General features: G+C 40.7%; 1 protein-coding gene and 1 long non-coding RNA gene across 4 annotated transcripts in view; one reads left to right on the plus strand and one right to left on the minus strand.

Moving 5' to 3' along the window:
• LOC144310416 (uncharacterized) overlaps positions 1 to 4,944 on the plus strand; it is a 71,644-nt gene extending 66,700 nt beyond the window's left edge. Inside the window, exon 8 of the long non-coding RNA XR_013376153.1 lies at positions 3,384 to 4,944. This is a non-coding gene — a long non-coding RNA (uncharacterized LOC144310416). The remainder of the gene's footprint in view (positions 1 to 3,383) is intronic.
• The window catches only part of CDH20 (cadherin 20), a 214,895-nt gene that overhangs the window by 78,631 nt on the left and 122,629 nt on the right, over positions 1 to 13,635 (minus strand). The window lies entirely within an intron of this gene.

Below are 13,635 nucleotides of genomic sequence, written 5' to 3' on the forward strand. Positions count from 1 at the left end.
GTTGCCCTTGTCTAGAAGGGGGAAGGACAAAGAATGCTGTCCCTGAACATTTGAGGCCCTGGGGGATTTCTTAACAGAATCAAACAGCAGAGGACTATTAGCAGCCTTGTACAGTAAGAGCTAAAGTTCTTTGGACATGTTGGCCTCACAGGCAGCTGAAAATACCTAGTGGCAAATACCTATCAGCTACTTATGTATTTCAGAAACGAGAGATAATGGGAAGGCTAACAAATTGCACGTCTTTTCCACTACCATTGCTCAGTGTTTCCAGTAAGTACATGCAGTGTCTCAGCTGAGCTGCTCTTTCAAATTATTGTTAATTAAATAATACTCCCTAAGAAATCTGTCATTACCGGCAGCCAGGAATGGGTTTGTTTAGTTTGCCTGAGGCTATTAATGCTCTAACAAACGGGCTCTTAATTGCCAGAAGAGGTAATTTTGTTGGGGGTTGTAGCTCACTCTTCCCAACAATTTTATAGTATATTTTATTTTATATCTTAAACTTTTCCTTTTTGTTTCTCTGTCTGGAGTTGTGTAAGGCCAGAGGGATCTTTCTCTAATGATTCATCCATTGAATTAGCCATTCTCCGTAATGGAAAAAATGCATGTTATTGAATCTGTAATTTCCCCCCCTATTTCCATTATGACTAAAGAGAAGCAACTAATAACGGATTTTAAAATTAACTTAATTTTCCCCTGCTCATTTCATTACTTATCCTTTGAAATAAGTGACTTTTGCTGGGAGAAATGATTTCTGGTATGTCACAGACACAACTCTGACATTACTTCTTGTCATCTGTTTTCCTAGTAGACAGGGGTGTTGGATGGGCAGGACAATTATCATTAGATATAGTTGAAAGGGGGAAGGATGAGGGCATTCAGCTCCAGAGAGGAACATGTACCATGGCCTAGAATTTAAAGTGACCTTATCGTCGAACATTTTCTTTCTGTTCATAAGCAGAGAATAAGGACAAATATTAAGAAAAAGTCACCTTTTTTTTTTCAGTATTATAAAAACCTCCATATGCCATTTCAAAAAGAAGTGCTATTTCAGCCTTTTCTTAAATGACCTCTTTTTCATCATAATATAATCTGTTTTTTTCACCTTTTGACCGGTACTTTGGTTTTCTAATAAAGCTACATACTTGTTTCAGAGGAATTACACTTTAGAATGCAGCTTGGTGGTATTTCATCCAACAGTTTCATTTGGTTGAATTAATGTGCAGAAGAGAGAGAGAGAGAGAGAGAGAGAGAGAGAGAATAGAAACGAGAGTCACATAATCCAACCTCCAAGTGTAACTTTCTTCAACTTCATATTTCAGTATCATTAGAGTAACCTTTATCTGTGATAAAAGCATAATTTAGCTGGATAGTACTAAAACACCTGCATCCACATTTTATCAGTGATTTACTGTCCTGTGGTCAAAATCGTTTCCTTTCTTCCTCTTCACCAAGTTCACGTTTTGTTGTCTGGTGTCACTTGATAATCTTTCATTCTCCTCCCCTCCCCCCACTGCAGGTTCTTGTCTCTCTCTTTTTCCCATTAAGATGTGAATGGGCAGGCATCTCAGCCAATATGTCTATATATGGCTGAATACACTTGGAGAAAAGCAGGGTCTCCTTTTGTCTGGACCCCGATGGCTGCGTGTCATTCCGCACCAACGGGCAGGGCCTCCCTCACAGTAGGAACTTTGCAATAATTGCCAGAACAAATTGAGCTCAGGCTTATCAGTTCCTTTCCTTTTTCAGTTGGAAAATGGAGGGAATGGGAGAACAAGGCCAGTTTTGACCAGTGACAATACACTGTAGAAATAGATTGGATACAGCTAGTGCCCAGTCGTGTTGCAGGCAACAGTCATGGGATATGTTGTGAGCAGGGATGATAAGATGTGACCCCCACAATCATCAAGCTAACTGAGTCTTGTTTCCCCTATACGCTCTGGGCATTCTGCTATGTATGATCTGCATATACAGCAGCAGGCAGGGGAATGAGTGAGCTTTATACACAGACAGTTGACAGATGTGAGCAAACATAGATGTGGCTGGTTGGTTGGTCCTGTGTTCTTTTTGCACACTGTGTAGACCATCAGAGGCAATATGCAGATTGTTTTACACTAGAGAGCAATGAGAAAAATAGTCTTCAGTAAGAAAATTGAATATATGGGAAAGAAATTCATTTAAAAGTCGATTATATATTTCTTCCCATATAAATTTTTTTTAAGATTTTAAAATGTTTTATTTATTCATGAGAGACACAGAAGCAGAGACATAGGCAGAGGGAGAAGCAGACTTCCAGCAGGGAGCCCAATGCGGGACTTGATCCTGGGTGTCTGGGGATCATGCTCTGAGCCAAAGGCAGATGCTCAACTGCTGAGCCACCCAGGCATCCCTCTCATACAAAATTTTTATCAGAATCTCTATGAACTATGTATGATAAGTGATATTGTCTCTGTATCTAGGTGCACTGATATCTGATATCATATATGATATTTGCAGTGTATCTAGTTCCTTCTCTGTGTTTAGTATATATTTATGTGTCTGTGTTTGTGACATGTTTTTATTCATTCATCAATTCCCCATATATGGTTGTAGCTGGAAACTATAATGTACATATGTAAATGCAAACATGAAATTGCAGAGGTGATTTCCATTTTACACACACTCATACTCCAAAGCTTGATTCTAAATTTACAAAGTGCCACGGGTTCCCTTCTGGAAATCTTTTCTGCCTTAACGAGAGACTACACTGGGCTTGCGGGTATCTTGTGCATCCACGGATGTGTATGGTGTCGTCACTACAGGTCAGTTGGGAAGCAGGGCTTTTGACAAACTGGGCAGCCAGCCTGGTTTAGCAGAACTGCTAACACAGCCAGGCCACCTGTCTGTGTGACAGCCCAGCCTATATTTTTAAAAATATTGCTATTTAAATAAACATTTGTGTGTGTGTATGTGTGTGTATGAGAGAGAGAGAGAGAGAGAGAGAGAGCAAGAGAGAGGGAGTGAGAGCCCCCATTCAATGGGGTTAAGCTTTGCTCAGCTGCTTCCAAAACAACTGGAAGTAGACAAGACAAGGGGCTACAGCCAACTGAATGGCTTTCCATCTGCCCTCTGCTTTGCTTGGAAATAACTAGCCAGACCAACGGTTTTTGCTTTGTTCGGCAAAACCGTTTTTTTTTTTTTTTCCTGGTCTGAAGCAGAGGCTGACATGAAACAAACATGGCATTTCCTTTTAAAAATTGGATTCTGAAATTGGCCTTATCCTTCCAGAAGCACGGTGCCATTGCAGTTTCTTCCCAGTTTTGTAAATGTCATAAACAGTTTGCATATAAAGCTCCAGATTTGGAGGCAGTTACCACATTACGTTTTTGTGATTTTTTTTTCAGGGAGGTGTTTGGTTTTTGGTGGTCATGAAGGGATACACTGTGATGCATGGAAGTGGTTTCCCTTGTACAGAGAGATGAAGAAAATGGGGTAACGAATGATAAAGAACATGTTTGCCAGCCTTTTATTAGCAGTTTTAAAGGAGACAAAAATGTGAAGTCATGCAAATGTGACTTCTTGAAGAACTTCATTAGCATCACCCAGAAGCTATAGTTTACAATAAATGGCCACCGGGGGCCCCCACAGGTCATGGCTCATGGCCAGCTCCTTGCAATTGAAGTGATGCTTACTGTAAGGCGAGTCCCCTGGACACGATGTATGAGGTGCGGATGACAGTACATTATCTAAGCCAATTGCGCTGTAGTGATTTGAAATCAGAAGACTTTTAATGGAGCAAGCAGGGGGAAAAGAAGCTACTGGAGGAAAGCAGTCCATTAAGGTCTCCTGGCAGAGACACCGCATACGCTTATCTTTAAAAGGAGAGGTAAGGAAAAGAACATTTTTAGAAGAGAGTCACCAGTATTCTTTACTACTGTGCTCTCCTCCTCCCCAAACACATACCCCCACCCACGTGCACACGCATGTGCATGCACATGCACCCCTACACACAAATGAAGCGATTGCCCTCACCCGTAAAACCTTTAGCATGTCTTGATGTCTTGAATCTTTAGAAGATGTAAGGAAAAAGAGCTACTTTAGGGTGAAATAAGGATCGGAGAATCCTGCCTACCAAGACAGTCGTTTCCATCCTGCACACATGTGATGAAAAGGTGAGCTATGTAATTTTAACTCTGTTTTACTTTGAACTTCTGATGGAATCATGGCTGTTCTCACAGACACAATTACGGCCTATCAACTTAATAATGAGAGCGATCACTGAGGAGGGCTGTATGCTGTCTACATGATCGGATTCTCCAGAGGAGGCAACTGGATGTGACATGCAACCGGATCGCCTGGGTTCTAATCTCAGCTCCACCGTTTAATTTGGGCAAACACTAAACATCTATGTGTTTCTCTGTCCACATGTACGAAATGGAGCTGATGGGCGTGGGGGGCACCTGGGTGACTCAGTGGTTGAGCATCTGCCTTTGGCTCAAGTCGTGATCCTGGGGTCCTGGGATCGAGTCCTGTATTGGGCTCCCCGCGGGGAGCCTGCTTCTCCCTCTGCCGGAGTCTCTACCTCTCTCTGTGTGTTTCTCATGAATAAATAAATAAAATCTAAAAAAGAAATAAAAAGAAATGGAGCTGATGGTAGCTGGTTTGTGTATCTGCTGCCTAAGTCATTGAATGACCTTGGCACAGTGTCTTTAATAAATATTAGCTATTAGTACTACTGGGAGAAACACCACGGCCGTGGGAACAGGCAGATTGGTTTACATTTACCTCTGATATTCCCCCCACCCCCAAATTATTTCATCTTTCTGAGACTTAGAGGGTTTTTCCAATCTATAGTGTTACAGGGTTGCTGTAAGGATGAAATCATCTCCTGTTTGCAATATGCAAAGCATAGTGTATGAAAAACATAAATAGCTGCTCAGTAAAGTTTAATTCTTTCCAAAAGTAGAAAAGACAATACTCCTATGGTTGGTACAAACTATAAAGCCTTTTCTCATAGTTGTTTGCATCTTTTTTTCTGAGTTTCTTTGGGGTGGAGGAGGGGCAATTAATCTATCCAACTTGGGATTTCATATCCGTTTTTAGTTAGGAGTGGATATTTCCCTAAAGGCATTGAAGTTGCAAGTCCTATATTTGGTAGATAGCAGAAAATGGACACTTGTAGATGAGTTGTAATGTTCTGCCTGTCAAAAGGACACACTATTCTTGACTTTTTTTTTTGAAAAAAAAAAAAGCAAAAACAAAACAGACCAAAACACCATAAACATGCTTCTTCACTGTGTCTGTGTAGAAACTGTCAGGTTCTCAAGAGGAGAGAAAGGAAAATTATGCCACAAAAGTCTCTCCAAATATAGAAAAAATGAGAAGCATATTTTCCAATGAAATAATTCGCACATAATTCTAACAGTAGAATCTGACAAGGAAATGTTAGCAATGTGTCTCCCAAATGGCAGACTCACCATTATGTATGGCACTTCTTATTCAAGACTGCCCCAGATGTCTTTTAGGGTCCCTGTGTAGCATATGTCTGTCTTGTTTAAGAACTGTCCCTGGCTCAAAGCCTGGGACCCTTCTGTGGACTTGTTCATAACAAAAGGCTAAGTCCCTCTCCCAGGCTGAAGCTGTTTGAGTCAAGGTAGGCTAAATACCTTCTGTTTTCTGGGGATGTGGACCTGGGATGTGCAGGGAGGAATAGGATGCTGTATCCCGCAGAGGCTGTGCAAAGGAAGACTGGCAGGGAAGAGAGAGACTCAAGAAAGGCACAGGGCCTTTCTCTTGGGAGGCTGAGCTGTCTCAGCCTCCTGTCTTTGGATATCGTGAAGTGCTACCGTAATCATGCGCTCATTTCCCCCTTTTCCTAAAAACTAACTTGAGGAAACCAGTTTTGGTTCTGTCAGACCAAAACTTTACTAGTAGGAGTTATGTCTGTCTCATGGAAAACTGGCCTCAAGTTGTGGGAAAAATAGCTTTGAGATTTTCATAGAGTTAATCCTCTTCCCCACCCCCTCAATTGTTTTGATCACCTTTATTAATATGAGCACCTTTATTAATATGATGACCTGCAGAAGGTAGAGTCATAACAAGATGGCCTTGGGATAATGGCAGTGATGTCATGAGCTACATATTCTGTAACTTTGCATGATTAGAACATTTCATGGAAGGATTTATGAATACTAATTTTTTAAGAAGCATACCATGATACAGCATTTAAATAAAACAAAGTTTCTCTTGTAAATGTTGGGAAATAAGTTTGAATGTTTTAAGATAACAAGGATAGAGGTTTTTTTTTTTTTTAATATGGGTAGACAGTTACTCAGAGTTGTTTACAGATTGTGAATCTTGTATTTGTATTTATTTCAAAAAGTGATTCATTACTCTTCAAATGGTGAAAAGAACTGCTTGCTGCTCCTAGGGAATATGTCTTTATTCAGCTTTGTATTGTGTAAGTGATGAGTACACCTGCTTTTTAGGGCAGATCCTCATGTATGTGGGTGGGTTACTGAGATTTTTCTGTAGAATTAGAATGAGGATAGTTTTTATTGACTTTGCACTCAAACATCACCTTCCATCTGTTTTCTGGGTGCTTTGATCTAATATGCTGTTCAAATTTCTCGTTTTATTTCAATGTTAATTTTTAAAATGAGCCATTAAAATTCACCTGATTTGATAACAAAATTCCAGGCCATTAATTTTTTCTGAACATTAAGTATAATTTTATTTCTAAAATATGAAAATTTAAAGATGTTTTGGAAATCAGATGTCAGTTACTCTTGCAAACCTGGTAACTGAACAATCCAGGTTCTTATAGCCATTTATGTTTTATTTTCCTTACTGTGATGGAAAATATTGTGCATTACTAGCAAAAGGTCCACACAGCCAGAAGATGGGGTTGTGCCATTCTTTGTAGGAAAATGGCAGTTGTAACTATCAGATGCAAATTTATGGTTGAGAGAAGTCAGCAGGCTAAAGGATGAGTACGGTTAATAGATTTGGTGTTCTTTGTTTTTTATGCCTTGTTTATTTAGTAGCTGTAGGAGTACACATGTGGAGAGTAATGAGTGCCAGAGCCTGTTGACAATGACCCGATTTTCAACTTCAGTTTTAAAAAACATCAGGTGATGTTCTTGGGCAACCAGGCCAGGCCAGTGAGCATCATGATGACATCTTCTTTAAGATTTACTTAGGTATTGAAGTTGTCTGCTGTGACAAGGCTTATTTTGAAATGATTGATTCCATTTGTAGATATTATAATTTCCTAAAGTTAGTTACAAATCAGAATTAGTGTCCTACAGTGGTAAATGCCATTGAGGATTTTCTAAATAGGTTCAGTGGTTCCATAGACATTTTAGCAATTCACATCCAGCCCAGGATGGAGGTTCCAGCAGCTTTCATTACAACCTCAACTTCAACTTCAGCTCTGTGCTTGGTTCATGAGTGTCTGCTTTCAAGTAGGAGGGCTCTGGCTCTTTTTCACTCTGGTGCCGATGTTTCCTCCTGGTCCCAGGTGTCGATAAATGGGTGTGATTGCTTTGAACTCCCATGTGGTGTCAAGGCACCACCCACATTCCCTTTGTGCTAGCAGGGACCTGAATGAGGATAGTTTTGCCAGGCAACAGTCAGCTCCTGTGTGCTTCATGCCCTGGCTGGTGTTGCCAAACTGCTAGGGTCGAACAGCGTGTGAATCAGAGCATCTATGGTAGGAGATATCCCTGGAGATTGCCTGGTCTTTGCTGCCGTATAAGGAGGACAGAGGGAGGGGTGTTGTGTGGAGGTGGTGGGGAGTATCAGGGTTGAGGGCTGCAACTGCGTTAGCACAAGAAGATCCATGAGGAAGGTGACACTTCACCCTGCAGGAAGATGTTAAACTTGTTTTACCTTGTTAAACCAGTAAACTGTTTTTCGTTCTTCCCTCAGAAAAGTCCTTTGCATTTTTTTTTTTTTTTTTGAAAGTTAGGATAGTTGACCATGCTGGCTAAGCAGAAAACTCTGAGCTTATATAAAGCATATAATGATGTTATCAATAAAATTAAAAAACCGAAATTACCGTAGTGGTACATATTTAATTATACACGCCTCTCACTGTGCTGTATGGTAATAACGGTGAGCAAATCACATAAACCGTGTAGCTGGTGTTACTTTTAATAGGGAAGGGAACTAATATTTATTGAACTCTTAATATCTGCTGGGCTCCATGCTGGGTGCTTTACATATGTTATCTCATTTAATATGTAGCTAAACAAGGCATTTCCAGGGTCCACCGTGGCTGGAGGAAGCAGAGGCTACACATCCAGGTCCTTTGGAAGACCCAGGATTCTTTTCTTTGTCAGAAGCATATATTTTCCCAGTGGTCCAGGATCCTTTGCCTTCTCCCCAGTTTGAGAATTTGGACTTCCTGGGCCCTACAGTCTTAGCTACAGTTGGATGCAATGAAGACATGGCTGCTTCCTTCTGTATCTTGTCTCACCTTCAGGTTTCACTAAGGGCTGGGAGTTGTGCTCCAGCCTGCAGACTGGAATTCTGTTTGAATATAAGGAAACACAACCCAAAGCAGCTCCTTCTCTGAGTTTGAGGGAGTGTGAATAGGAAACTGCTGTAGTTCTCAGCTCTGCTCTTCCTCTCCCATGAATAGTCTCATGAAGTGAAAGGAAGAAAGCCAGGTGGTGTGCTTGAAGAGGAGGCCCCTCCACACTCCTCCTATGCCCTTCAAAATATGTTTATTGACAGTACCTGATATTTTACTACCTAAAGTAAAGGGAGTAGAGAATTACTTGAAAGTCTGATAACAATCTTGACTCCATGTCCCAGAAAAATGTACCTATGTTGACACTTCAAGTGAAAACTACTTGGTTTGTTTATTTATTTTTTAAAAGATTTTATTCATTTATTCATGAGAGACAGGGAGAGAGGCAGAGACATAGGCAGAGGGAGAAGCAGGCTCCCTATGGGGAGCCTAATGCGGGACTCGATCCCAGGACCCTGGGATCACGACCTGAGCCAAAGGTAGATGCTCAACTATTGAGCCACTCAGGTGCCCTGAAAACTACTTGGTTAAAATATTCATACAAACCACCAAGGAAAATCTCTGGGAGGGGGACAGGGGGGAGCAGTAGGGAGAGTGCATCTTATTTCATTCTTCAGTAGGGTTATTTTATCCTCTGAGTACCTGAGATGTGCTTGAGGTGACAGGAGCTGATGAGAGGAGGTGGGTGGTAGTGATAAAAAATTATTTTGAAGTATGAGCCCTTGATGAGGAAGGGAAGCTCTGTTGGGGCAGGTGGTAGGGCTTATAGAGAGGGCCTTGGAGGGCCATCCATCAGGGTGGTCCATGGGCCAGTGGTGTGGTCATTGCCCAGGAGTTTGTTAGAAACAGAGGATGGCCCTTCCCCAGATATACTGAATCAGAGGCTGCATTGTAACAAGATCCCACGTTCAAGTTTGAGAAGCATGGATGTGTATCAAAGATACCAGCATAGGAGTAGGGAGTGGGCATTGAGATTAGAGGAAGCCAGAGAGCAGGACTAGGACTGATGCAGAGAGGTGCCTGTGAAGGTACCTATGAGTGCTTACAAGGGAGAGAAAGAGAGCTCGCACAGGGGAAGAGACAATGGAAAGAGACCTTGAAGTGGTACCCCAAGGGGAAGGTGGGCATATCCAAAGTCTGGAGAAGAAAGTCAGGGACAGACTGTAACAACAGTTGTTTACTATAATCTGTTAGGTGCTGAATGGTACATCATAACTTAGCATCGATTATGTTTTCTAAATACTCACTGGTATCAAAGATTTGTCATGCTAAATTATTTATAGAGTAAGTAACTTTAGGACATCTTCTATCTCTTCCCCTTGATGAATCTTTTGAACTTATCATTACCTTGTTTTCTTTGGCACATTACCTGTGCCACCCAGGGAGATGAGTCTCTCGAAAATCTCAGGGGGTCTTAAGTCATCAGCTCCTATCTCTGACATGCTTTGGATGCCCTTTTCTCTTTTCTAAGAGAAACTGTATCAAATACTTTATCAAATACTTGTTGACACATTACATTAGAAACTGTTGCGTGATTTCTGACTGTTCCTTTGTTTTGTGAAGGCACTTGAAAAGAAGTTAGAATTTTTGGAGCAGAAACAGAATGATACTATGATTTTGGTAAAGTTAGAGTCTACATTCCCTCACTGAGAAAATCCTAGCCACATGGTATGGGTTGAATTGTGTCCCCCTCCAAAAAAATCCTAACCCCTGGAACCTGTGAATATGGCCTTATTTGGAAATGAGATCTTTAACAGATATAATCAAGTTAAGATCCGCCCATTAGGGTGGGCCCTTAATCCAATATGACTGATGTCTTTATAAGAAAAGAGAAGACACAGACACAGAGAGAAGGTGGTCATGAGGATGTGGAGGCTGCTATAAAGCCAACAAACTCTTGGGGCTACCAGAAACTGGAAGAGGCAAAGAAGAGTTTTCCTCTAGTGACATGGAAGACTGTGGCTCTGCCAACACCTTGATTTTGGACTTCTAGCTTCCAGAATTGTGAGATAGTAAATTTCTGTTGTTCTCAGGCATCTAGTTTGTTATGGCAGCCTAGGAAGCTAATATACCACGCTTAAATATTTTTCTATAATTAGTAATTTTGATCTAATTTTAAATAGGGTCATTAGTTTCATATACCACTATTTGAGATGGAATAGTCATTAGAGTCATTAAAGAAACTAAAACATTTTCCCAATTAATACTAAATTCAAATCCCCTGCTCGTTCGTATAGGCACTTGCATAATTTTTATATGATCTGTATATGCTGTGGTTCAAATTTACCTTTTCATAAAATGATGAAACTGCTATTTTTCTTTTAGAATTAAAAACCTCATTTGTGTACCTTAGAGAAAACAATGTAAGTTAACGATGTCCTACACCTCGTTAGCACTTACCTGAGATAGTCTAAATAATTTTGATTAAAAAATATCAAAAAGTGTATTTACTCCTTAACCAATGAATTATTTGAGAAAAATGAAAAACAAGTATTTAAATATTGTCTGATGTTAGCGGCTGGTGGTGTCTAAGATATTACTTATTGAAAGAAGTGGCAAAACATGAGAACAACACAAATGGCTAAGGAAAAAGAAAACTCAACAAAATAGCTAATGCAATACTAGACTATATGGTCAAGGGATGCCAAAGTCTCAAACCTATTTTGAGACCAGAGGCAGTCTGCCCTGCAGATTACCTTCAGGGAAGTCTGGTGTTGCTGCCCACGTCACTCCCATGGGTGGCTGCCAGGTGTGAAGGCCAGGTCTGTGTCAGACTCAGAGAGGGAAGCCAGTTCTGAGACACCATTAGCTGGGTAAGCAGAGCCTTTGTGGTGACAGCTCCTTGTTTACCTTATGACCTCCCTGTATGCAGGAGTTTTCTGTGACTGGCTCCTCCTCTTAAATGAGGTGTGTTCAGGATCCTACTACGTTTTGTCTCTTGTCTGAATGAAAGTTAGCATCAGTCTGTTGTTTTGAACTCAGTGCCGGGAAGAGTAGTTACAAAGGTCCCCAGAGTAGTTACAAAGGTCCCCTAAGATGACTGACTCTGAGATGTGAATATCATTGCAGAATTATATCAAGGTTGCTTGTATTTATTCTTTTCCTAAACAGTTTCTTGACTTTAAAATGCCTTTGGAATTTCCAACTCAAAATTCTAATCCCTTTCAGTGAGCTCAGTCTCCATGCAAAACTTGCTTCCCGCTTGCCAAATTGAAAGCATCTGGATGGAATACTGAATTTAGGTCATTTTTTTTTTTTCCCAATTTGTCCTTCTCTAGAAGAAAGGAAATCAAATCCAATAACATCACGCAGAGAGGAGGGTAGAATGGTTCCAACAAGAGCTTTTTCTTTCAATAGTTGGGCTTAAGTGTGTGACACTTCCCTGCTTCCCTGTCTCTATCTCTCCTGCCACCAGATCTCAGTGGCTGATTTGATTTTTAAAGAGTTGCAGCTTTGTACTTTCCATGATCTCTATAGCACCACTGTCTGCTGAGGGGAATGACTGGAGTGTAGCACCATTGTCTGCTGTGGGGAATGACTAGAGTATTCCTGATGTTAATTAGTATGGACTTTCCCATCTTTCCAGTGGAGGCTCTGGGCTGAGTACAAACAAGGCTTCTCAGACTCTCAAGTACATATGATGCATAGGAGTCGTGGAGGGTCTGGTTCAGGTGCAGACACCTGAGACACTACTGAGACAGTAGTCTCAGTAGTGCAGACACTACAGAGACACCCAGTAGCCTGGGGTGGGGCTTGAGCTTTTGCATTGCTGAAAAAGCTTGTAGGTGCTGCAAACAGATGCTAAGTGTTGGACTACAATTAGAGTAACAAGGAGGTTGTCCTCCTTTAGGAATTCTGGCTCTATCTGGCCCTATCTCTCTCAGAACTTAGAAATTTCTGGGCTTGATATGTTAAATGCATTAGGATTTAGCACATGGATGTAATTCCACCATTTCCCCTTTCTCTGCTTTATTTCTTTCCCCCCACTAAGTGCACAAATTAAGTTAAAAAATCAGTGCACACAGAAACTTGCCATTATAGGGGAAACATTTCTAACTGTGTAGGGAGAGGGGAAACAAGGGAAGATGTCTGTCTCCAATGAACTTGCATTCCATCATGAAAGAATTCAGAATATAATTGTATCAGAGGTGATAGAGTTTTATTAGTATTTACTTAGCACTAAGGTAAGTAATAGAATGATAGCAGATTGAGGCATATTTAATTTTTAGCTTTCCAAGTGCTCTAAATAAAAGAGATTATACTAATATGACCGAAGCTATTATATCCACAGCAGCACTTAAGACTGATAGATATAATGTTCCACTTAGGAGCTATCATGGTACAATTAACTGGATGGTATTAAAAAGAAGTTTCTTAAAACACTTAAAGTTGTAAAGCAATTCTGAAATAGATCTGTGCTTCTCAAGTAAATACAAACAAGGACTGGAGTCATTTTAGTGGATAATAAAAGAAATCAACAAGCCCAATTCCAGCTCCCAGTGGATGAGATTTAAAGCAACAAATCTATGCTACTTTATGCAATTAACATAAAATATACTTAAATTTGGAAGATTTGCTCTGCCATCACCTTCCCACACAACAAACACAAATCCCAGGCTAATTTGGCTTCATTAATTCACATACCATTGCAGGGCTGACTTCGGGTCTCAGATGCTTATGCACAGTCTACCTTCAAGTTAAGTTACTGCATATGGGCCCTTTCGCTTCTGTTCGGATCCTGAAGGAATCACAGGTTACAGACATCATGAGCCTCTCAGCCTGATTCTTCAAGCCCGAGGGAGGCTCTATTGATGTATGCAGAATCAAAGAGGTTTGTGGAGAACAATTTTTTGCCTCTCATCTGGCAGAGTTCAGACCCAGATGCTTTGCTCTGAAAGGGAGGGGGCTTTGGTAGGCGTCATGTGGAAAGATAATTTCCAAGATGTCTCTGATGGGCTACTTTCCTGGCCCCCCTCATCCCCAAATATTGTGGGAATGGACCTAATAAATCAGAATTGAGGGCTAAATAAATCATTGACAACCTAAGGTATTTTGGAATTCTTTTTGAAATGGATATTTAGAATATTTCACTATTCTTCTTACCTAAGGAAAAGCCT

Source organism: Canis aureus, chromosome 1, assembly GCF_053574225.1.
Source record: "Canis aureus isolate CA01 chromosome 1, VMU_Caureus_v.1.0, whole genome shotgun sequence".
In the NCBI taxonomy this organism is placed as follows: domain Eukaryota; kingdom Metazoa; phylum Chordata; class Mammalia; order Carnivora; family Canidae; genus Canis; species Canis aureus.